This window comes from Aythya fuligula, chromosome 2 (assembly GCF_009819795.1).
Source record: "Aythya fuligula isolate bAytFul2 chromosome 2, bAytFul2.pri, whole genome shotgun sequence".
NCBI lineage: Eukaryota > Metazoa > Chordata > Aves > Anseriformes > Anatidae > Aythya > Aythya fuligula.
The window spans coordinates 155,764,554-155,788,476 of NC_045560.1; the positions used below are offsets into that span (position 1 = coordinate 155,764,554).

The 23,923-nt window shown below is 43.4% G+C and overlaps 1 protein-coding gene across 2 annotated transcripts in view; it reads right to left on the minus strand.

Annotated features, from left to right (window-relative positions):
• Nucleotides 1-23,260, minus strand: part of PTK2 (protein tyrosine kinase 2) — a 191,642-nt gene extending 168,382 nt beyond the window's left edge. For both annotated transcript variants that reach the window (XM_032180855.1, XM_032180854.1), the window contains exons 1-2: nucleotides 23,077-23,260; nucleotides 8,812-8,870 (exon numbers count right to left, since the gene is read on the minus strand). The gene's annotated coding sequence lies outside the window, so the exon portion shown is untranslated. The remainder of the gene's footprint in view (nucleotides 1-8,811; nucleotides 8,871-23,076) is intronic.
• Nucleotides 23,261-23,923: the final 663 nt, after the last annotated feature.

A 23,923-nucleotide genomic window follows, 5' to 3' on the forward strand; every position in this document is an offset into this window, starting at 1 on the left:
GCAAACTCCAACCAACTCACCCAAATAACGTAGAAATCAATTTTTCCTAACAAAAGCAGCAGTTCTGATGCAAATCCAATAATTAGATTTATTTTCTTTAAAAACGCAAAATCGATGAGCAACTTGAATGAAGGGATGATGTAATCCTGTACCTAAAAACAGATGAGCATTCTGATTCCTTGCAACCTTCCCTCCCCACCTTAATAGCTCTGCACTTTGCCCACTATTTAAAACTTTGGGGATACAAAACTTGCATTAGAAAAGTGTTAATGTGGAAGGAATTACCACAGTTCAGTATTCGTGCCTTGCAGCTCCTTTTAAATCTGTGGTGCTCCACTCCATGTAGCCACCACAGATTTTCTTTGTATGAGAATACCTTCAAGTGGGAGGTTTAGAAAAGCTAAAGCAGCATCTTCTGACCCACATTACTCATCCTGCTGGAATACAGTTATCAGACTGATGGCAGCAGCATCCTGTGCAGGTCCTTCTGCTGTCATTGCTATGGATACAGATACCATCGGTACATTAAGCAATGCAACTCACTGGGTTCCTTCTGTCCTTCTCTCTCCTTTCCAGCATTTACTTACTTTATGTCTCCAAAGCTAAGTGTCTGTTAACAAAAGAAATGTCAAAAAGTATGAATTTCTTGTATTAGTATCAGGATTCTGTCTTTTTTTTTTTGTCATTTTTAGTATACAACTTTTATTTTTCCTTTTCCTTCAAGAAGTAGGAAAGTAACTGGTGTGAGAATCTCACACCATACACATACATTTCCGCACATTCCACATTAAAAATAAAAAGCACCAATCTTTCAGGTAGCTTTGCTTGGCTCCTCTTCAAACTTTATTAACAGGAAACCTCGGAACCGAAGCCCAGATCAACTCCATCCCCCAAATGTCCAAGTCTTCATTGACTACTTATACAAATACAAAACCTCCTGGAGAAAGTGGGCCTCAAAAAAACACGTCTCTCCCCAAAAGATGTAGAGAACACCCTGTTTAGGGTCACATCTGTTCAATAGATTCAAGCAACTAGCTGCCTTGAGGAGCAGAGCACAGAGCTAGGAATGACCCAAAGCAAAGCACTGGCAAACGCATTCAAGCTGATGGCCATGAAGGCACACAAATCCATTTGGACTGGCACAACCACAAGCACACAAACCTGCAAAGTGAAAAAAGAAGGCTATTCTGTCAAATTTTATCCTCATATGTAGATTTGTATTCATCCAACAGGATAAAAGACCAACTTACTACTTTGCTCTCCTCAACGCAAGGATGACTTTGTGATGCACAACAGCCTAGTCTCTGCGAGAAGGCAACATCACCTCCTCCTCACCTATGAAGTCTTGTAAGTCAAGACTTTTTTTTAGGAGAAATTATTCTTTAGAATTAGCCCTATCCCCCCCAAAAATTAATTTCTTCATTTCCTGTTTTCAACCTAATTTAAGGTATCAAAGAAGGATTAGTACATAGCCTCTAACACCATGCAAAAAGGAGGTGCAAGTTAATATCCCATTTGTTTTTCAAAGAGCAAGAAGTTATTTTGGAGAGGTCTGTAAAGTGAATTATTCACCATAATAAACCAACTCAAACGCATATGAAAGATGGTTTGGATGAGTCAGCATACATTAAAGGCAGATGAGCACAACCTGGATTGTCCTGCTTAAAATAGCTATGACACAATACAATACCAGACTCCCAGCACCGTGACAATAAACAAAACAATATCAGAAGACCTCCAAAGATAGGAGAAAGTCAAAAATTTTGAGTGTTAATATTACTAGAAAAAGCCTACCATTCCTTTTGGACATTTCTCTTGCTTAAGTCATTTAAGAATAAAGAAATGGGCTGAAAGGAAAGGACTCTGTGTTCACAGCTACCCAAATTTCTTAACACCTACCGAGATACCGTCAGGCTTTTGTTGTCCCATCCTGGAAGTTAAGCCAACTGTAGTGATCCTGGGAGAGAGAAATGATGGCACGACCACCTGCTTACAGTAAACACAAATATAACCTGGAATGCCAAACTTGGAGCCCTCTTGACAACCGTGACTTTTTAAGTGCCCTTTTCCTTTCCACGTGCCCGATACCATTATACTAAAATAAGAAATGACCTTTTGTTTTCAGCAGGAACCTTGGTGGGTGATTTAAAGGCTGCACCTTTCACAATACAGCTGTGAGCAGGTTCCACGTGTCCTTAGGGGCAGTATTTTAGCAATACCTGGAATAGCCATTGATCGTAACACTGTTAGGTGATCCCTCTTTGTCCTCTTGGTAAAGAGCATTGTAATCTAATTTAATGCGTTCATTTATGGGCTCGGTTATAGACTGCTACCCTGTTATGGTCTTCTCACGTCCTCTCATTCTCCTTAATAAGGAAACACTGCACAAGCTGCACGAGTCCAGAATCCTGCCCAGGGAATTCGAGTTGCTTGCTGTACATCTTGCCAGAGAACAAAAAAAAGAAGTACAAATTAATAGCTTCCAGTAAGAAGGAAACACAAGAATTCACATCGCTTCTGACGGTCATCTACTCTATTCCTGAGCTAGCAGCATGCGTGACTAGCACACGATGTAATCAAAAAGAAATCACAATTTCTGCCAAATCTTGCTACTGTAAGTGGATTTCATTACATTAATTCAAGCACGTGAAAACAGAGCAATATTTCCACTAACTGTGGCCAACACTTCTGGTCTACAAATCCATCAGCCTACGACTCCATTGCTTAGTCCGAACATCTAAATGGAGATGGTTAGCAACACAAGGATGGGAAATAGGAGAAAGCTTTTTGTAAGTATATTCTACTCAATTATAAGCTTAGCCAAACTCAAAACATTTTGTTTCACAAGAAACTAGCAGCCAAAGAATTAGGATGCATTAGGAAGAAATAGGAAACTCAAGGTCCCGAAGAAATAAGAGAATTATCAAAGTTATCTTCACGTTCCTAGGCATAAAGGGGAGTCAGGCTGATTTGAAAGGATTCACTGAATTTGAAAGAAACTGGCTGTTCATTTAGAATGGTTTTGTCTCTTACAGACACATGAGAGGACATAATTTTCACCTAGGTAGGAATAGCAAACCATGCATATCCAAAATGAGATCACCAGCAGGACAGTAATTCCATGGAACATAATCTGGGGGCTTCAGTCAATCAAAAGTGAACAAGAACCAGGGCAACTACTGAGGGAAGGGGGAAAAATAAGAGTCAATTATTACTCTAGGACTTAAGAAAAAGGGATGCCTTTTTCATGAGGAAAGACTTCAATTTATACAATGCTGATAAGGATTTGGCTAGAACATTGGGTCCAGTTTCCATGTCCAGCACGGCCCAATATTTATAAACCCTGGATATCTTGAAGGATGAAATTCTCAGCATCTCGGGCACTGCTAACACACACATCTCAGGAAGCATACTCAAGACTGCTTCTACTCAGAGGAGCTCTCCAAGAGCACCTGCCAGGAAATAATGTAGATTTTTCCTTTACTACTGAGTATACAACCAAATCCCTGGCTTGCCACTTGCTGGGCCTGCTGCCTATCAAGCTAGCCAGTATTTGCCCCATCACACAGTATTTTATGACTTGTCAGTACGTTTGTGTCCACTAGTTTTCCTTCCCTTGTATTTGGTATGTGTATTTGGTCGAGGACACTCGTTACCCTTTGTGCTGCAACTACAACTCCAGATGCTAAACCATTCACAAACAGTACCAGGAAAGGCAACGGGAAGCCTGGCATGCCAAACTAAGTTTATAGGTTAAAACAGATATTTTCAAGCCTTGGAAAGATCACGGTCTGGTTTGAATTCGGGTCTTTTTGATGCTCTCCAAAACTCTTCAAGTTTTCTTTTTACAAGCACACTATCCAAGGTGCACTCAAAGCCTGATGCTGAGTTGATCCACTGAATGTCTGAAGCTTGGACATCCCGTAGGGTTAAAGTCCACCAACCAGCAATGCAAAGCACATCATCATCAGTTTGTCCAAGAATGTCTGAGCGAATGACTCAGAATATCCTGCTGCTTTCAGAAGCTTTCCTAGACCAGTGTCAGCCCGGGGCATTTCCTGCAGCAAATAACAGCCAGTACAGATTTTTAACCTCTTCAGTCAAAAACAGTATCAAAGGACAATTAGCCATGATCAGCTAGGTAAGTGTTCTTACAGAAACAGCTACAGCAAACCTTACTGCGTCCCCAAGAGTGACACATCTATTTTTAGAGAAGTGGTAAATACACTACTGGGGTGGAGCAGAATAACCAGAGGGGACCAGAATTACTTTGCCTTTTAAGACAAGGAAATGGATTACATCCACCTTCATTACAAGTACAAATAGGAGCCTGCTGCCACAATAGCTAAGCACTGGAGTCACTCTGAAAAACGTGTGCAGGCACGCTTGACTTCAGATACTCTGCCTGATGTGAGCAGGTCAGCGTGGTTACACAAATCCAGACAGGTACTTACTTGCAGGGCTGGGATTAAGAAAAAATTAGTGGCCCCAAGACAAGCAGCAGCATTTATTTTGTGAAGAGGTTTCAGCGTTTATTTTGTGAAAAAGATCTCGGCATTTCCAAGCTGAAATAGTGCTGCAGTGGACAGGCTGATGCCCTGATGGATGTTTAACCAAGTCAGTCATTCGGAAATCTGTAATTTAAACAGTCTGGAAAGTTACAACAGCAGCGTTACAAGGCTATTCCTGGCATTGTCAGGATGTACTCCTACAGATCCATCCAAGTTGTGCTACAAAGGAATACTATTTATAGACTCACAAGCATTATTTTCTGCTGCATACTTCCCTACTCACACTTAGCAGAAGAGCTAGCAGGCAAAACAAACCATTCGCTTTGGTGTCCTGAAGACCTTTTGGCACCTCCAGAGGGAAGATGGAAAACCCTACCTCATTCCACCTTGGTAATGTATTCCCAGGTAATCCAGACAGGCTGAAGTTTTATTAAACTCCACTGAGAGATGAGACAAATATGGAGAAAGCACTTAAATTTATTTCCTCCCAGCCCACTTACTTCCATGTATAAAACAACAGTTGCTCTGGGGACACACTCATGAACAGCAGCAACCCTGAGCAAAGGCTTGGAGAGAGAGCCGAGGAAGGCATTAAGCATCACACAGCATGGATCGTGTTTGTTAAATTCAAAGTCATCGCTTCCAACGCTGTGCATATTGAGGGCTCTGATGACATCTGCCAATATGGATCAAGAACAAAAAGGATCCAGCCAGAGCAAGGAACACTTTCTACACCACACCATCAGTCAACCCAAGCACACTTGTGAACCCAGCCTGCTTGGAAGAGTTCAAAGTTGCCTACAAACTTAGTGGAAGACTAAATCTTTCCTCAATGGCCCCAGAAGGCCAGAAGAATAAATCAATCAGCGAGCCCAGCAAAATTCCACTTTCGGAAGCCAGGAGGAGCTATAAGCACATAGGTGTTATTGGCTCAAAGCACTATACATTAATTAATTACCTTGACACTTAAATGATAGTGGTTATTCCTTAGAGCTTGAGCTGCAAACTGAAATCTTTGGAAGCAGCTTTTATATCAAGAAGGGAGTCTTTAATTCTACAAATTGGAACATGATTCCAAAGCAAAACACCCAAAAATATAGAGAAAACGTGGATATATTTAGATTTTATAAGAGAAACTGCAAGAAATAACTAAGAATCCTTATTTATCAGTCTACCACACTGCTTTTAAATGAATAACGTTAAAGGTACAACAAGGTTGCTTACTAAATACTAGTTTAATTCAAATTAAGGTAAAAAGACTTGAAATCTGGAAAGCATCCGGTGCCACCTGCAGTAGGGATATAATCAGGAGAACATTTTTTGAGTTGCTTTTTAGGTGGAAGTGCTAGCACCACCTACTGCCACTGGCTGTCCATCATCTTTGAAAAGAAACACACAACATAAACCCATACCTGTGCCAATTCAGTGTATGAAGACTTGCCTGAGGCATAAATCAGTTATAAAGCCAAACTGCTGCTCATAATCCCTCCTCCTTGATACACGTCTTCTACATTTGCTAATAAATAATCCGAGTAAATAAGGAGCAGCAGGAAGAAGACAAAGCTTCACGAGCTGAAGCAATTAGTGTCATCTGCACATTCAGGTTTCTGGATGATGTTAACAGAGTCATTTGGTTCAGCTTTCCACAGTCACCATGTGTTTCTCTTTCAGACACGTGCCTTGATACCCTGGGGGTTAAATACAGAACTGACAAGTACTCTCAGGTGCTGTTCAAGTCAGTGAGAGATCTGCTTTGAATGCAAATTTTAAGTGCTACAACAAAAAAAAAAACGCATGTCTGAGGAGGGAGAGAAAATCAAATTATGTGATCCTAAATTCTGTGACTCCATCCAGCACATGTACTAACCAGGATGTAAAATGAAAGGGTCAAGCAGACACTGCCACTGCAAATTTAGCACAAAAAAAAAAAAAAAAATCAATTCAGTCAGAGAAGGGCTCAAAAACTGCAGAAAATAGACAAAATATGTTTGGGTACCAAATGAGGTGTGGAATGAAACGCATGATTGTGTACGTAAAGAGTATCGTGGAACACGGTAGGAGCTTAAATTCTGACAACTTGAGTACATAGCTCACAGTAATGGTCTTTAACATAGCAGGAGATCCGGTACTGGAAGTGTCACTGCAGTATTTGCACATATAACACATTTCCAAGAAGTAAGGAGTGCTAATCTCTTCCTCCTAGCAAATCCCCAGCCAGGAAACAAACACACATACTTCAGTGTTAACCTCACGAATCAGAAATACTCGCAATTTACATTTAATATCTCTTGCTGGTTTTTTCTTACTTGCCATTACACTTCAAAACCTTGTTATTCACAGGGCTGCTTTCCTCTCGAGCCTTATCTAGGAAGGTACTGCAAGTTATTTACCTAACAAACTCATAAATACTTAGTTGTCATGGTTTTACCAGGATATGACTCACTTCAATCCTTTACAGACTATGTATTCCAAAGAACAAATGGCTTCGGTTCACAACACATACAAGTGTGCTTTTTGCCCGTGACATCACGACAGTAGTAGCTGTTCCTTTTAAAAGGAAAAACAAAAGGAAGAGGTGTAAGAAAACCTGAAATCACAGGGCTGAAAAACTCAAGAGGTGGGTGCCCTGTTTTAAGAGCCCCTCCCCTTTGTTTTCTGTGTTTCCCATATTACCAATCTCTCATGTTAAAAAAAAAAAAAGTTATGTCTGGAATTCCTTCTGAACCATAATTCAGATTCAGCTTAATATATAAAGACAACAAATTTTGGTCTTAATTGAAAAAAGTACAAGTGGAGATGCCTTTTTTCTTTCTTTTTTTTAAATTATTTTTCCCCAAACTAAAGTGTTTCACGTTTTTCCAGTTTAAGTGACAAAACTGAGACTTGTTAGTTTATAAGCTATTCCATTTATCCCTCGCAGCAATGAAAGTTTTTTCCCTGAGGAATTCCATCCACTAATTGTATAGTAAGCACATACAAGCAGCATCCCCAACCAGAAGAGGGAAGGAATGAATTAGAAAGAAGTAATTAGTCGCCATCAACTTAAAAATTTAAGAAAGGCTAGCATGCACACCACTCATAGAATAACAAATTATGCAAAAAAAAAAAAAAAGAAAAAAAAAAGCTACTGAAAATTAAAGATATCTACGACTACAAATTTAGACAGTCATGAGACAATAAGTGACCCTCTGTTTCCCAAAGATGAAAATACAGAGATCCAGGAGAGCTTTTTTATATACCAGAGGCAATACACCAGTTGAACTGCAAGGTAAGTCTGAAGTCCCCCTAGGGACCTAGTCCATGTAAAACGCTAGCCACATCTCCTTTGCTACCAAGTGTATTCTAGCCCAAGCAAGGAGAATACTAATCTTGTCTAAAACAGGTGATATAATTTTTAAAGAAGGTTCTCCATATCAAGAAATTATACACAAGTGCTCCTGAAGTGGCAAGAGATGAGTTTTGTTACGTGTCAAAGCCTGAGCTACAGGAAATAAAGATAAATCTTGTAATGCAAGCTCACAAAGCAGCAACTACAGAGAACGCTGGAGAAAGCAATCATGGAAAAAATTAAAAATGGATCCAGCAAATTCTTCTAGCTATGCTCAGATGAACGAATATTCTAAACATCCACACATGTCAGCAGCATAAAAGCAGAAGTCAGGAAAACTCCAAGTACACCGAGTAATAAAATTGAAGTTTGCAAATATAACCATTGACTTTGGGAAAGGCAAATCAGAAGGGATCAAAAATAATAATAATTAAAAAAAAAAAAAAAGAAAGAAAGAGTCCTCCAATACAATGAATACTGTGCTTACCCAAATTCTCTGCTCCTGCTTATAGCCCAACTATTTAAGATTAGGTCAAGTCCCCCTACAGTGAAGATTTTGCCTAAGACAAGCTTTTATCTACTACAGAAAATAACATAAAACCATTTTGTTCCAGAGCCAGGATGTCAGTCTGGCCAGCCAATTTCCAGCTAAGCAATTGTGGTAGGTGAGAAGACACCTTACAAATTCCTCCCAAGCACAATAAATTCCTGTGCATGCCTATACCTCGGTACTCAGGCTGAATGGAAAGAGCACATAGGGGCTATCAGGAAGGCAGAAAACGGCCAGTTTTAAAAGACTCAGGTAAAGAAACACACCAAGAAACTCTATTTAATGCGACCGTTCAAAACTCAAGATTTTCGGCAATAATTACAGGAGAGTAACAAAACCAGAAGAACAAAAAATACTCAATTTGGAGCATTTTATCCACCATACAGCCTTGTAAGAGCAAAATCATGAGCTCTTCTACCTACCTTAAGTAGACTTTCCAGCTCTCAGCAGTAGGTGCTCAACGTAAGATGAAACATGAAATCTGAAACGAACAATTAGAGTTGATTAGGTTATTTCCTTAACATCAAAGCAGACCAATATCCCATAGAAGCAGAACACAGCTAAGTGATGTTCTTGTATGAGGACGAGATAATTTAATTCTCCACTGAAATGGAGAAGAGTAGGTACCCCGCATCACAAGTTATTCACCTGCAAGCCCTTAGGAAGACCCCAGAAATACAGTGGGAGAAGCCAGGAGACTTACATTTGAACTGAAAATAGACACCTTACAAAGCAAGCTGCCATCCATGTCATAGGTTTCATACATTCAGAACTTAATTAATTGGATGGCATTGATATTTTGAGGAGTGGAAGGGGTTAAAGGATTCTGAAGTGAACTTTTAATCTAGCTGACATACATTGAACGGTAAAAACAAAGCAGCAAGTACTAAAAATTTTGATCAGTGATATAAAAACAACGACAGCAGCATCCAAATCTAGAATTAAAGAGTGCTTTCCTGAAAGAAAAAAGCACATGGGGGAGGACCTAGTGAAAAGCATTTATTGCCCCAGGGTATGTGCATCACGGGACAGCCAAGCCATTTTTTAGCTGAAGTAATGAATACAGGCAGATACAGCTCAAAATACACATACAAGACTGTCCAGAAAGATTTTTTTTTTTTTTTTTCTCTTAAAGGAAATGCTTAAACTGAAAGAACTCCTTGAAGCTGAGTAATCTGCAGAGTTGTTGTTTTTTTTTCTGTTTTGCTGGTTGTTTTTTTTTTTTTTTTTTTCTTTTTTTTTTTTTTTTTTTTTTTGCTCTTTTGCCTTTTGAACGAACGCGTGCTGCAGGGACAACGGCGGTACTGAGCAGAGAGAAATCAATTTTTAAGGACTGTTTCTGAACCTTTGTTCACCTTAGCTACTTAAGCTATTTCACACACAAAGGCCACCGAAGGATTTCCACAAGACAAACTAACACACAACAAAAAAAATACTAAAAAGAGACTGCAAAGGAGCTTGTATTTTTTTTTAAATAAGAAAACAGCACACAAATCCCCCTTCAAGTAGTAATCTATGATATAATAAATTGAAAAAAAATGAGAAAATCAAACTACTTGCAGTTTCTACACGAACAGCCACAAGAATTTCAGTGTCTGGCCACGTGCATGGTAAGGGAGAGCAAGATGTGCTGCCTCTTCCTCACCCCATTTACACGTGCTGGCTGAGAGCACTTTGCAGAACTCAGGTCTGAATTTTAACCTTCCCCTACAAAACCGGTGTGCCTACGTTAAAAATTAAGCAAGAAGCTGCCATGAGGGAATAGGGAACGTGGCCAGGCCGGTGTAAACCCAGCAGTGTGCTGACTATGTGCAGCGATGCAAAGTGTGCCTGGTGCAACTCACATTTTTGCTCCTTCTGATGCAGCATTTCCCCAGGAAAGGCGTCTCACCTGGTACCAGGATGGCAGAGGGGAGATGTTCCTTCCCTTCCACAGATTCTCACCCCCTACCCATCAAACAGCAGAAGCAAAACCCCTACTCACCTACTCCTAGCACCTGTTTTTCCCCCAGCAAGAGCAGAACAGCAACCAAACACCCCAAACACCGACTTCAAAGTCAGCACAGAATCCGTCGAGGCAGCCAGCTGCCCCATCACCTCCTCCAGACTGAGTGGCAAACGACAGCTTTCCCCAGCCTCGTGTCTGCCCGGAGTATTTTTAGGGAATTAGTCATGATTTGAGACAAGTTGTGGGAACACCGACGACGAACACAATGGGAGTGACATCACGACGAGTTTTTTACATCCTCTACGAAAAGGGAAATTCCTCACGAGACTGTTTCGCAGACTGAGAAGCCCGTGCAAGTATTGATTTGCTTTAAGAAAGACTCTCTCCGATATGGCCAAAGCTACTTTTAACTTCCAAGGCTGATAGTAATGACCTTTCTCCGCTCTGGGAAATTACGTCAACGGTATCCGTAAAGCATTTGTTAAAAGAATCGTGTGTAATGCTTGGGAGGTGCTCACAAACATCCTCAAAAATGCACCAAACGCAAATACCAGAAAAATATCATTTTAATTGCTTAGGCATCAATAAATGTAGACATTAGGAGCATACCAGACTCTTCACACAGGTTATCCCATTGATTTTCTGCTGTCACTGCTGCTTTCTGGTCTGCTTCGTACACTGCTTTGCTTTAGGAAGCAAGAGGTGATGAGATCTCTGCTGTGCTCAACTCAGTTTCCACCAGTTTTAAGTCTTTTCAAAAGTGTCCCTCAGTCTCATTCTGGCTGGGATAAACACCGAAAACTCCTTAAGTGGTCAATATGAGACTTAAAAGTGGTTTGGGTTGATCAAAATGCAGCGCTTGGATTTCAACTTTAAAAGAGAACCCATGAATTTTTACCAAAATGGTTTCCTTAAAACAACATAAAAGCACGGCAAATATATCTGCTGTGAAAATATTAGGACAGAACTTTCCATGGATTCGGGAATTTCTCTGCCTTTCTCTCCAAGGGAAGACTCTCAATGAACTGACGATATTTAAGCATTAACACACTTGTTTGGGGTGGAAAACCATTTCCTTTTACATTTCTTCCAACTGGCTGAAAGTCTTCCATTTGCTCCACTTTTGCTTCCCTACTTTTTTTTTTTTTTTTTTTAAATGTTTTATCTACTACTGTCTTACCTCTTTTAAAACACTCACAATTCAACTTGCTTTTTCTATTAAAATTTCATCTTATTTGGGGATCTAAACCTCCAAATGCCCTGCCTGAAACTTTAGGTTTTGTCTGCCAGTCTCTCTCCAGCTCAACCTCTTGACCAAACACACTACTAAAAACAAACTAATTGGTAACATCCAAGAAAAAATAAATCTTAAAAACATCTTCTAGGTGTAGAATTCAACCCTTATGCTTCCTTGAACCTTCCAACAACCCATTACCCCAAGCCTGACAAAACTAATGATGGACCACTACCGACCAGCATCCCTGATTTATCTCTCCTTCTACCTCTGATCTGCAACAGCTGAGCAAATTTTGGCACAATGCCACATTTTTTTTATCCTTATACATGAAACATTTATAGCCTTACAACAACCAGAACTGGTTTCTGATGATGCTGTTTGGCACTACTCTAAGTTACAGGACAGCTCCACAAACAACCATGCCAGATGGAAAAGATTTCAAGAGCTACGCCAGCGCAAGGAAAGAGCAGCAACGCTGATTTCTGGACACAAGCAACACTTGCTTTATTAAAGATCAGTCTTTTTTATTAGAGATGAGTCTTAGTTATCATAGTTTTGTGATATTATTCTTGCTAGTTATATGGCACGTACGGGTTTTTGGATGCTCTCCTGGACCTTGTGTTAACAGCTGTACACGCACAGCTCCTCCACGCCTGGAGCAGTAAGGGCAATGAACCTGCCTGGAGCAGCAAAAGAATTTGTGTTTCAGGGTAATTAGTGTACAAGGTACAAGCACTAACTTGATCTTCATGCTGTTTGTGGCTCGGGCAGCAGAAGAATCCAGTCCTTCACGAGGATTTGGAGTGGACTCGTTGGACCCAAAACATGTCAGCACAGGACGTGGTGCTGTGGCCACTCAGCCCCACCACCAGCAGCTCAGCACAGACACGCACCAGCTCGTCAGAGCCATTATTTGGGGGACAAAGGGCAAATTTGTGTAAGAACTCACATCCCAGCGTATTAAAGCTGCCACAAACCAAAGGAGCCCATACCTGCTATCGGCTCTTATCCCTAAGAGCCATCACACATCAGCCATGCAGATTAACAGCTTCAAGAAGAAGGGATCAAAGCCCATGGGCTCTACGTGCATTTATTTTCCTAACGTGCTGCAGCCCTCACCCTCTGCTCTCTGACCTTTTCCTTGCTGGAGTACAACCAATGCTCCTGTTCCCCCTTCCAGCTACAGCGCAACTCCTTTTGCAACAGACTTTGAAAGGCTTGAGAGGAAGGATCTCAATGCAATCCCCATTTATCTTCAAAAAAAAAGAAGATAAATACGTTACAGAACTCCAAAGTTTGTTTCCTAGGAAGGGAAGCTCCTGTGCTCAATGCTCTGCTCAGATTATGAAGCAGTTGAAAGGTTTTGTTTGCCTTTAAGGGAAGAAAAAGCTGATTCAGTTGTAAAACGAAGCCGGTGATATACACTCCTGTCCTACAAATTGCCTCTCCTCTTTCACTGAAAGCAGAGCAAGGCACAAACCCAGCTGCTGGAAGCCCTGAACAGCACGAGACGAGCAGCACAAAGGAACTCACCCCCTTCTAAAGCTGAATCAGTGGAGGCTTTGTAGCCTGTGCCACAGCTAAACTTTCATTTAAATCCTCATCGGAGAGTTCATCTTCTGTGCTGCACACCATCGCCTTCGAACAGCGCCTGATCTCCTTAATAAATCAAGAGCATTTTCTTTATTTCGTGGAGGTAATGAACTTCAGGGAAGAAGGTAATGACAGGCAGAAAACTAAAGCTCATTTCTTATCTAATTAAAAGTACAGGCACAAACCCTGGGCAGGGGATGGAAGAGAGGCACGTTGGGTGTTATGACCCTCTCCTTTCAACTCCACTCTTTGACTAAGTTTTATAGGAGCAATGACTCCATTGTTTCCTTCCATATCCTAAGAAATACAAGTAATAAACTCCATCTAATATTCACAAACCAGCAAGAAACGATTCAGAATATTCCCACAGCAGAAACAAACACCATATATCCCCACACCATTTCTCTTAACATCAATCCTTAATCTGTGCCTTACAAATAGAAATAAAAACAATATGATTCACTCGTAGAAATCTATTTTTTCTGAATATTGACAAATTAATATACCCAAAACTCCTTATGTACATGTGCATTGTGGAAGATACTGCAGCACTGCTTCTCCTCCTCCTTGGAGGTGATATTTCCCCACCCCAAAACCACACAGCTTACAAATGCAACGATAAACAAGCCCACGTAAATCAGAGATTAATATTAGATTGCCCTAATAATGAAGATTCAGCGTGACTGGGTGCTTTTATAAGTCGATTAAGCAGAACTTAATACGAATGATTAGGAAGAGGCTTCCCCTTGGCTCCACGTCACCTTTTTATTGTTGAAATCCCTGCCAGATCACCGGGCCATGCATCACACAAGGGAACACGTTGAGCTCTGCTCCTTAGTTTGAAGGCTCCCTGAAAGCTCAGGTGTAGCACTAGAAGAGTAATTCATGCAGATTCCACCTCTAAATTTCAACTTCGGGTTCAAAAATCTATTAGATCAATGAGCTTACTCTTTATTTTCACGAGGAACACTTCGAAGGTGCCATCACTGCCAGTTTCCAGCAAAGGCTGTAGCAAATACAGACAGCACGCAGACCATGCTGCAGTTTCTCTCTACACGCTCTTGCACTAAGGATCACTTCATTCTGTTTCCCAATCTCAGCAGTTCCTTGCTCCTTCCTTGACAAAATGCCGGGAAATATTTTGACTTGCTTTAAAACAGATTCACGTAAGTTACAATTAAGAGGAAGCCTACTGGTGCAACTTCAAAATGCAAGCCATCGCATTAAGGAGTGAAAGATGAAGTGTTCAGGGTTTCCAGACTACTCTTCTGAAATAAAGACTCAGTTTATTAGCATGCAATAAAATTTACTTGTTAAATAAAGCACGATACCAAAAAGAATGAGAGAAATTGTCCAAGAGCACTCAACTGATTGCTCCTGCGGTTTAGCAGCCTGGTGCTTGCACTTTCCTGGAATTTGTAGAGGTACAACCAAAGCAAGCTGATTGTTGCAGGGTCAGTAACCAGTTTGCAGTTCTGTTTGTCCAGCCATATCCAGGTGACACGCGCATTTACAGAAAAGCATGACCATTTCATTTATGGAAGGGATCTTTTCTCCTTCTTCTGAGCTCTGAGAACAGCACTGCACAAAGAAAACACAAGATGCTTTGCTGCAACAATTCTACCCCAAAGCTGCAAAGTAGCAGGAGAAGACTTGATAAAGAGCTCAGAAAAAGCTACAAGTTGCTGGGGTTACTGTCAACTACATCGACCACCAGTGTAAACATGGAAATAACAAACCCTGTGTTTGTTACCTATTACTGTCACCAAAATCAGGGATTTGAGTGTGTCTCGTCAATCTGCTGCTCCTGAGGTAGGGATAAACGGCATCTCCTTTCTCACAGGTGCCTAGTTTGTTCTTCGATACCATCAGTGACAAGAGTCTGCTCCCTAATCTATTCCAATGCTAATGTATGGGAATAGCTTTAGAATACAAGGAGAGAAAGCATCAACACCTTACTCTGTTCCATTTTTATACATCTTACACTTCAGCCATCTGGTCAGCTACTGAAAGCGTCCAAAAGGGAGGAAAACCCTTTCTTGCTGCAAAGTGCCCCAAACGAACACAGCATTTTCCCTCCATCCCACCAATATTGGATTCGGCTGGTTGATTATTCCAAGTGTTCAGCCCTTGAGACATCACAGGAGAACACGTCTGTCTTTGCCACACTACAAAAAAAAGGTGATAAACTGAGAACTAACACACATCCAGGCATACTCGGCTTTTGCAGAACTCGAAAAGCATGCTTGAAGTGGACACTTGAACAACAAAATTCAGAATCACTCAGAGTAGGAGAGAGGCACCAAAACAAGTAGAGAAAACAGCCAGCTTCCCGATTTTTATAAACTAAAATGAAAATGAAAAGATGGTTCATAAACCAACTGGGATCTAGAAACCTCTAGGATATGGTGCTTAAGCCTGATGTAGAAAATGAGAACTGATAAAAATCAGAGTTACTTCTCCATTAACAACATTCCTGTAATGGTGCTGTTAACAGAAGGATGAGAACAGAAACTATGACTTGTAATATTTGAAAAAAAAAAAAAAAAAAAAGAAAAAATAAAAAAAAAAAAAAACAAACTTTACTGAGAGCAACAGAAACTTACAAGTCAGCACACAAAGGTTTCCTGGCTGAAAACTAGCAATAGAAAAATCCAGTTTAAAAAGTTAATATAGAGCTTTGAGATTAAAGCCCTCCAACTTGTGTTGTGTTTTTTTTCTCCCCATATACGTAATATCAACCTGCTTTTGTTCCTATTTGTTAAATAAAACACGAAGTGGTTCTAAGTCAGGCATTGTGAAAGGATAACAAGTACACTGACAAATGTGAATTTATTGAGATGGCCATGTCAGGGCTCTTGCCAAGCAGTAAGAGCACCTTAACTGACCAGCTTTCACCCAAATTCATGGTGAGGGGTACTTCAACCCCTCTTACAGAAAGCACTCCAGAATCACCATGAGTTTATATGCCAGCAGACGAAGTCGGAGCATAGCAGCACCCTTATTTTAAACAGAAACAAACAACAACACAGAAATTCAATCAGTTCAGCTAACATCAGAAGAAAAAAAAAATAAGCCAGAGAAGAGGTAGAGGAAAAAAAATCTCACCTCCTGACTTTTAGTGCTGGGGTTTTATCAGTGCTTGCTATCTCCTTCCACCAGTGGTTAGCAAAAGCAGCGCTATCAGGAGCCTTAGCAAGCACTGGCAAGAACACAAGAACACCTCGCTCACGTTCTGGAACTGGCCAGGGGAGGGCACGAGGAAAGGGAGATAAGGGCTAAAGCAAAACAAAACATGTACTGAGTTTAAATCTCTACACGGAGTATGTTCAAGCAGCTCTGGAGGTACCTGTTGCAGACATTTCTTTTGTATGCCACTGCCTAGATCATCAGATCGACTGTGAGGAAATATCCCTGCCTTCAGCAGCTGCTGCTACAATGGAGCTTCAGTGAAGAACAGCAAACAGGATGAAGGAGACTGCTAAAACCTGAAATAAAAGCGGGCATAAAAGGACGACGAGAGCGTTCAGCCCCGAGCAAAAGGCATTTCTGCCTGAAGAAAAGCGTCTTAGAAACGGGAGAAATAAAAAGTTGGGAGACAGCTTGGTGAGCTGAACAGGAATGAAAAGGAACTGTGCTCCTTTAAAACACTAACTTCATTTTTCCCCTTTATGTACTTAACCTTTACTGGAGAAAAAGCAGGCTCCAGTGCTCTAAACCAGCCCACAAAGGGACAAAGAAGGAAACCACGAACACACACCTATGTAAAAACATGAGAATGGGACTAGACTACATGCTTTCACTCCGAATTTCACAGAATTTAAGAAGTTGTCTGAGGTCAGTAAGAGGAAATTCTCTTTTAAAGATCATCAGGCATGGGGATTTATGAGAAGTCTGGTACTGTACCTTCTGTACTTCACTAATTTTGTCTGGAAGCTGTTTATTGAGGCATCTCCAGCAAATAAAATGTGAAGTGTAGATGAACCTTGCTGGCTGCTGTACGTCCCGTGGCTTACAGCCGTGAACTCTCTGCAGCATTAAGAAAGAGGCAGGAAGGAAGCTCGGTCCCTGGTTAAGGAGATGCATTCAAATCCACAGAATAAATCACTGGGCTCATTTGGAGCTTTTGCTAGATTAGACTTCTGCTACTCCCCTGCAATCAAATTATTCGCTATCCGAGCAGCGAGACGACAGGAAAGAGCAGGAGCTCCTCCTTCCTACACTCAAAAAGGAGAAAAAAACAAAAACAAAACAAACAAAAATCCCATCTGCTGGTTCAAATCCTTCCCAGGAACTTTAACGGGACAGAAAGAAAAGTGATCTCTGCCTTCCAAAGGCATTTAATAGCCTGACGTGGTCTGCCGCTGCTCCCCTCCCCCAAAACAGATTAAAACAAAAGCAGGAATTGCACGTTTTCATGCGAGGGTAAACAATAAAAATAAAAATAACAGGATGGCAGCAGGAAGCAGGAGCAGCTACCAGGCAGCTGAGCCCTCCGACCTCTTCCTCACCGTCCCCAGCAGCTCCAGCTCTGTCACACCAACCTCTACGATCCGGGATGGAAACGAGACAGGCAGCACTTCAAGGATGCTCCCCTACACATTAATGCCTCCTAATGTACTGCTCGATCAACTTACCAAGCATGAGAGCAGGGCAAAGAATGTGTAAGCTCCTAGTGCTGTCTCCTGGACAACCGATGCACACCTTTAGCTCATGCTCTTCTGATTAAAAGGAAGGAAATTAGCCCAGGGTTGTAAAATGAGTTGAATTACAGTTCCAACGGGGGAAAAGGGTCGAGATTAATGGAAAGGATAAAGCTCTAAGCTGACCTGTATGGCACTGTATGAAGTTGGAGTCCTGCAGCAAAACAAAACGGTCCCGAGCTTGCCTGTCCCACCTCCCAGCCAAAGGAAAAAAGCAGCAAAGCTTCGGTGCAGGAGGAATCTGCACAATTATTTGGATGCATCCTTCATGCCCTTCCTGTGCTGAGCACAATAAAAGACACTCAGGTAACCCAATGCACAGTGTTAGAGGGGAAAAAAAAAAAAGTCTTGAAGTCATAGGGTACAAAGGAAATCTGATACAGGAGAGGGTTTTTTTAATCAGTTCAGCTGTGGGCTGCTGCGGATCTGAGGAAGCCTTCGATATACCCACGATTGACGTTGATACAAGAGAATGATGAGAGCCTCTCTAACAAAGCCCTCAGCTTTTATTTACCTCTTCCATTTTGATTTTTTACTCGACAAACACTGCTAACAAACCTTACAAACCAGATTTCAGAGACTGTTCTCCCATTTCTTCCTCGTGCATCTCTGAATTTCGAGGACTGTCAGCCAGCAGGGTGAGTTTCAGTGGTTCTCATCCCACCTCCGACTATGCTCAGACATTATTTCTTCCATATACGTGGTTTCCAGCATCATCTCCCTCCATCCACCAACACATCCCTCTGAAAAAGCTTTCAACACCTCCCCTTGCAGGCTTTAGTAGCTCACACACCTCGCAGCACAACCCTCTGGGGTAATCAAACCGCCCCTTGGGGCTGCTCTAATACAAGTGGAGGAAACCAAACCAAGCCATCTGATTTGTATTTATTTATTTTAAATACAAAACCACTTTCTATTTGCAAAGACCTACTCAAAAGCCACGCTGGAAGCAAGACGTAGAGCATCAGGAACCCTAAATGCTGAGCAACCTGCAAACCACCTTAGGAAGCCTCCATGGTGGAAATACCACAAACTTACAAAGGAAAAGGAGAGGAAAAAGGAAAGTTTAAGCCTGCAGTACAAACCTGAGGTCTTTAAGATGCTCAGCTCCTAAATAAACACTTGCTTCAGCAGTTCATCTGATTAGCCATCAGCCACTGCCTGAAGAGGGAAAACGTGACAGGAACAGACAGCTTTCAGAAAGCTGTTTGCTCAGATCCACAGCAGCTCTCCCCCTCCTACGTTAAAAGGCTACTTAAAGCCAGCTATCCATTATCACGCTCTCAGCTGAGTTTCTCCTTCTTCCACCTTCCCATCTTTCTAACAGACACGATAAACCAGTGTTTGAGTGCTGTGGTGCAACACACCGGCCATCAGAGGTTCCTGAATGTCAGCCCTACACACACCGAGAGACTCACCTGAAAGAGCCAGCAATTTACAAGCTCCAATCCTACACTAACACGCATTTAGTTCTGCTTTTTTCAGACAATTTTAAAGCAAAACGTCAATCCTACGGAAGTCACCATTCAGGGAGACAAGAATCACTGAAGTTCGAGTGCTAAATAAATACATTTAAAACTCTAGAGCGTTCTTACATCATTTCTACTGTCACTCCATCCAAGAGATGGAAACGATACAGCAAGAATTTGTTGCAGTTATTAAATCCCGGCCTCTAATTAAAACCTTTTCAAGAAATTCAGTCAATATGTCTGTGTTTGCAAGTTACCCAGCAGTGGTGCTCAAAATATTAGAGCTACACTAGCATGAGATGAGAGGGAAAATGGATTTAGGTTGGGAACCTCACGTGATGGAGGCAGGTATCAGTCACACACTTGCACGTTCATTGAAAGCTGTCTGAAAGGAAAAATCCTAAGCTTACTGGTAAGAAGCAAATAAAACCCCCAGATTTCACTACTAGCATTCCAGTTGGAGCACAAAAGAAAAAGACAATGAATTCACAGTACCCTTGTTAAACACCTTTTAGTGATTTACTGACATTTATCCAGAACACAGTAACTTGGAGGCGCTGTGTACAACCACCTATATCATGTTTCAAGCTGCAGATGTTCTAATTAAGACAAGAAATGATGCAAAATGAAAACCAGACAACATTTGAATGTATACATTACCAGTATTCTGCAAAACATTACTTTTTTTTTTTTTTAAACACCACTGCAGGTACTGCCAAAAACCCAGAGGTGAATGCATACACGGGGATTTAGGAACATAAAGCACATGGGGTTGCTGCAAAACCACACTTGGAGAGCACAGAAAGCTCTTTGTCATAGTGAAAGAGACTTTTCCACAAGTCCCGAGGCAGAGGAAGGATGGGAACAAGCTGTTATCATCATGAGTGTTGGAGCATCCTACAGGCAGTGCTGCTATGCACTGCAGTGACTGCGAGGGGGAGAAAATGCATCTTGTTATGCAAACAGCACGAAATAACTTCTTGTTTCCAGAAACTGAGCATCTCTGGGATTTTCCCTCTTCATAAAAAAAATACATTTATGGATCCAAAACAGAAAATAATCTGCTAAGCCATCAAACCCACCTGGCTCACTACTTCATTTCCAAGAACTCCTCCTCTTTTCGTGCCTGTCATCCCCCCCCACATCTGAGAGCTGGGTGGAATTCACAAAACCAAGGTTTCCCCCTTTCAAGCGTTAGTCATCGTGTGGTAAACCATTATATTTAAAAAGCCCTTTCAACAACAAGCAACTACTTTGAAGCCGGGTTGCATCACTACGCTCGATATCTAGAATCTAAACCAGTTTTTTGAAGCTATTTCAGCCAATTCCACACTCGAAAGCGCTATTCTAACGTTGATTTCTGGATAAAGTACTCCAGTACCAACACTACCAACACTACCTTTGCCATGTCACCTCCACACGTGTAACACTTTTAATAATACCCAAAGCTGAAGAGTTTAGAGCTTCTGACAAATAAGCACGATGCCATCTTCCTTTTATGCGTACGCTTCAACCTTCCCCAAAGATAAAAGGTCGACCAACACAAGCATCAATCTGAGCTCAACACCAATATATAAAAAACACGTTTTAAATGTACAAGGCAGATTAGTTTCTGGACCATATTCCTCTTTTTCAATAGCCAGAAGAGTTAAGGTCCTGTGAGATAAAATGTTTTCCAGCAGCTAGCCAAGTGCATCCTCCCTCTTTTTTTTTTTTTTGTTTTGTTTATAATACCCCAGATTTTACCTCCACTGAATTTATTCCATGAGCTCCAGCCCCAAATGTACACGTACAAATTCTTTACAAACTCTCTGCTACAAACCCTGCTTTAAGAAATCCAAAGGCTCTACTTTTCATCCCATAAATCCCACTGTGGGGACAAGGGCGTCCCCAAACAGAGATGTGCAAGGGTAACAGCCCGATTTTGGAGGTAACAAAAAAGGAGATGGGTGGAGAAAGGAAGCGGTGGAAATTTGGACAGGGCCAACACCAATAAGATAACACACTGTTCTCGATGGCTACGTAACCGGATTTGCTGGCCCCCGTCCAGCTGTGCTCTTGACCTTACCCCAGGTTTCATAAAATCAGAGATGCTGAAGGCAGATTAGCTGCGAGGAATGCGGGACTTTTCCACTTAGCACAATAAAAAAGAAAAAAAAAAGTTTGAAACAGCCAAAGACTAAAATAATCTGTATTTTTAAGGGGCATCACAACACCGCTTTCAAGCTAGCCCATTAAATCCCACTTTTCCCATTTACTTCAGCAGGGATCCCCAAGCGTTTCTCCCTTCAAGGGAACTTTTTGTTCGGTGCCAGTGTTACAGCACCGCTATTATTCTCATCAAACAGCCAAAAACGGAGCTGGAGGCTGACGCTGCAGCAGCCTGACCGCGGTGCCGGGGCCTGCGGGACACGCTCGGCTTCCAGGGCACTTGGACGAGACCGAGGGCAAGTCGGCGGACACAGGAGCAACACGGCGAACTGCAGTCTTTCAGCCAAAAAGAGAAGAAGGGGGGGAAAAAAAATCAAATAGGCAAACCCCCTGCTCCAAAACAGCATCATCTGAGTAAAGGAAGTTTGGGAGAATGGATGAGAAAGGGCTTTGTGCGGCGTGCGTCCCAAAAGGGGACCCGGGAACGGAGCAGAGACACTCGGTTACAGCTGCAGAAGTCAATGGCTGGTGTAGTGCAGAATCGGGTTTACAGAAAGGGAAAATAAAAGGAAAAAATCCAGTTTCTCTGAGCGCCACAAAGGCTCCGCCGCAACCCGTGTGGCGGACCCCCAAGGCAAGGCTGAGGGGCGCTCCCCGCTCCCTGCCCCAAATCCTACCCCGTGTGCAGGACCAGGGGGCTGCCACCGCTTCTCCCTGGACCTAACCCTGCTCTCCAGAGGGTGCAGGCACGGAACAAAAAGCACCAAACCAAAAAGACAAAAAAAAAGCCGAGAAGAAAGAAACCTCCACGCTCCCCCCCCATTCTCCGACCAGGGCTCCCCCAGCACGGCTTGTGGGGACGAAGGGGGGGATCCGGGCGGCCAAGGGGCCACCACCCCCTCCTCTTCCTCGTCCTCCTCCCTTCCTTTTTTTCCCTTTTCTTTTCCCTTCCCTTCCCCTTTGTTTACTTTAGGGACCGGCCCCGCTCCGCCCGGCCCCGCGTCCCGCAGCATCCGCCGGGACCGGCCCTGGGCGACGGAGGGAGGGAAGGGGGCGAGGAAAAGGGGCAGGGGGCGAGGAGAAGAAGCAGGGGACGAGGAGGAGGAGGAGGAGGAGGGAAGGAGAAGGAAGGAAGGGCGATGCAGCAGCTCCCCTCTCCCCCTTGCCCCTTTTTCCCTTCCACGCCGCCCAGCGGGGCAGGGAAGCGGCTTCGCCCGCAGCCCCCCGCTGTGGGCTCCCGGAGCTATGTGGGGGGGTCTGGGGATGTGGGGGTCCCCCTAGGGGTCTGGGAAGACCCTAAAGGGTGTGTGGGTGCCCCATAGATGGGTATGGGTGCCCCAAGGGTGGATATGGGCGCCTCAAGGGGGGGGGTCTCCAGTTCCCCCCCCCCCCCGGTGCCGCTGCCGCCCCCTGCGCGGAAAGAAGGGGAGGGAAAAGGGGGGGTTATCTCCTCCTTCCTCCCCCTCCCTCCTCTTCCTCACCCCCCCACAGGGCCCGTTATGTAAGTTCAGGCCGCCTGGCCCCTTATGCTTGCGGTCCCCCCCCCCCCCCACCCCAACCTCCCTCCCCAAGCCTCCAGCACTCACCGCGCTGCGGGCAGCCGCCTCCGGCCAGCTGGCCCGGAGGAGGGGCGGCGAGCGAGTAGGCGGGGAGGAAGAAGAAGAGGAGGAGGAGGAGGAGGAAGAAGAAGAAAAAGCCGTGAAATCGCCCTGCCGGCCCCGCTGTCGGTGGCTCTGCGCGGCGGGGCGGGCGGCAGCCTCCTCCCTCCTGCCCCCCCCACCCGCTGCCTGCCTCTCCCCCTGCCCCGGCCACCCCAAGGCCTCTCCCCCGCCCTCCCGGCGCGCTGCACCATGGGATGCGCCGCTGCCCTCTCCCTCCCCGCACTAACATGGCCGCGGGGAAGGAGGGGAGGGGAAAGGGAAAGGAGAAAAAGGGAGAAAAAAGGGTCCAGTTGCCTCCCCTCTCGCCCCCCCCTGTAAGGGGAGAGCCCCGCCTCGCCCGCGCAAGCGCCTCTATGGAGGCAGCTCCCTCCTGGGGGGGTTTGGGGGGTCAGTGGTTGCTGCTAGCCCCCCAGGTGCACACAGGGTTGGGGGGAAAAATAAAGGGGTGAGGGTGGGAGAAGGGAGGTTTAAATCTGTGTCCTCCCTCCTGAGTGGTAGGGGTAGCTCTGCGTGCTCAGCTGGTGTTCTCAGTGCGTCTGTGTTTGTTTTACTGAAAGATCACAGAATTTCTAGGTTGGAAGAGACCTCAAGATCATCGAGTCCAACCTCTGACCTAACACTAACAGTCCCTACTAAACCATATCCCTAAGCTCTACATCTAAACGTCTTTTGAAGACTTACAGGGATGGTGACTCCACCACTTCCCTGGGCAGCCTGATGCTGGAGCGTGTACAAAGGAAAGGCATGAAGCTGGTGAAGGGGCTAGAAAACA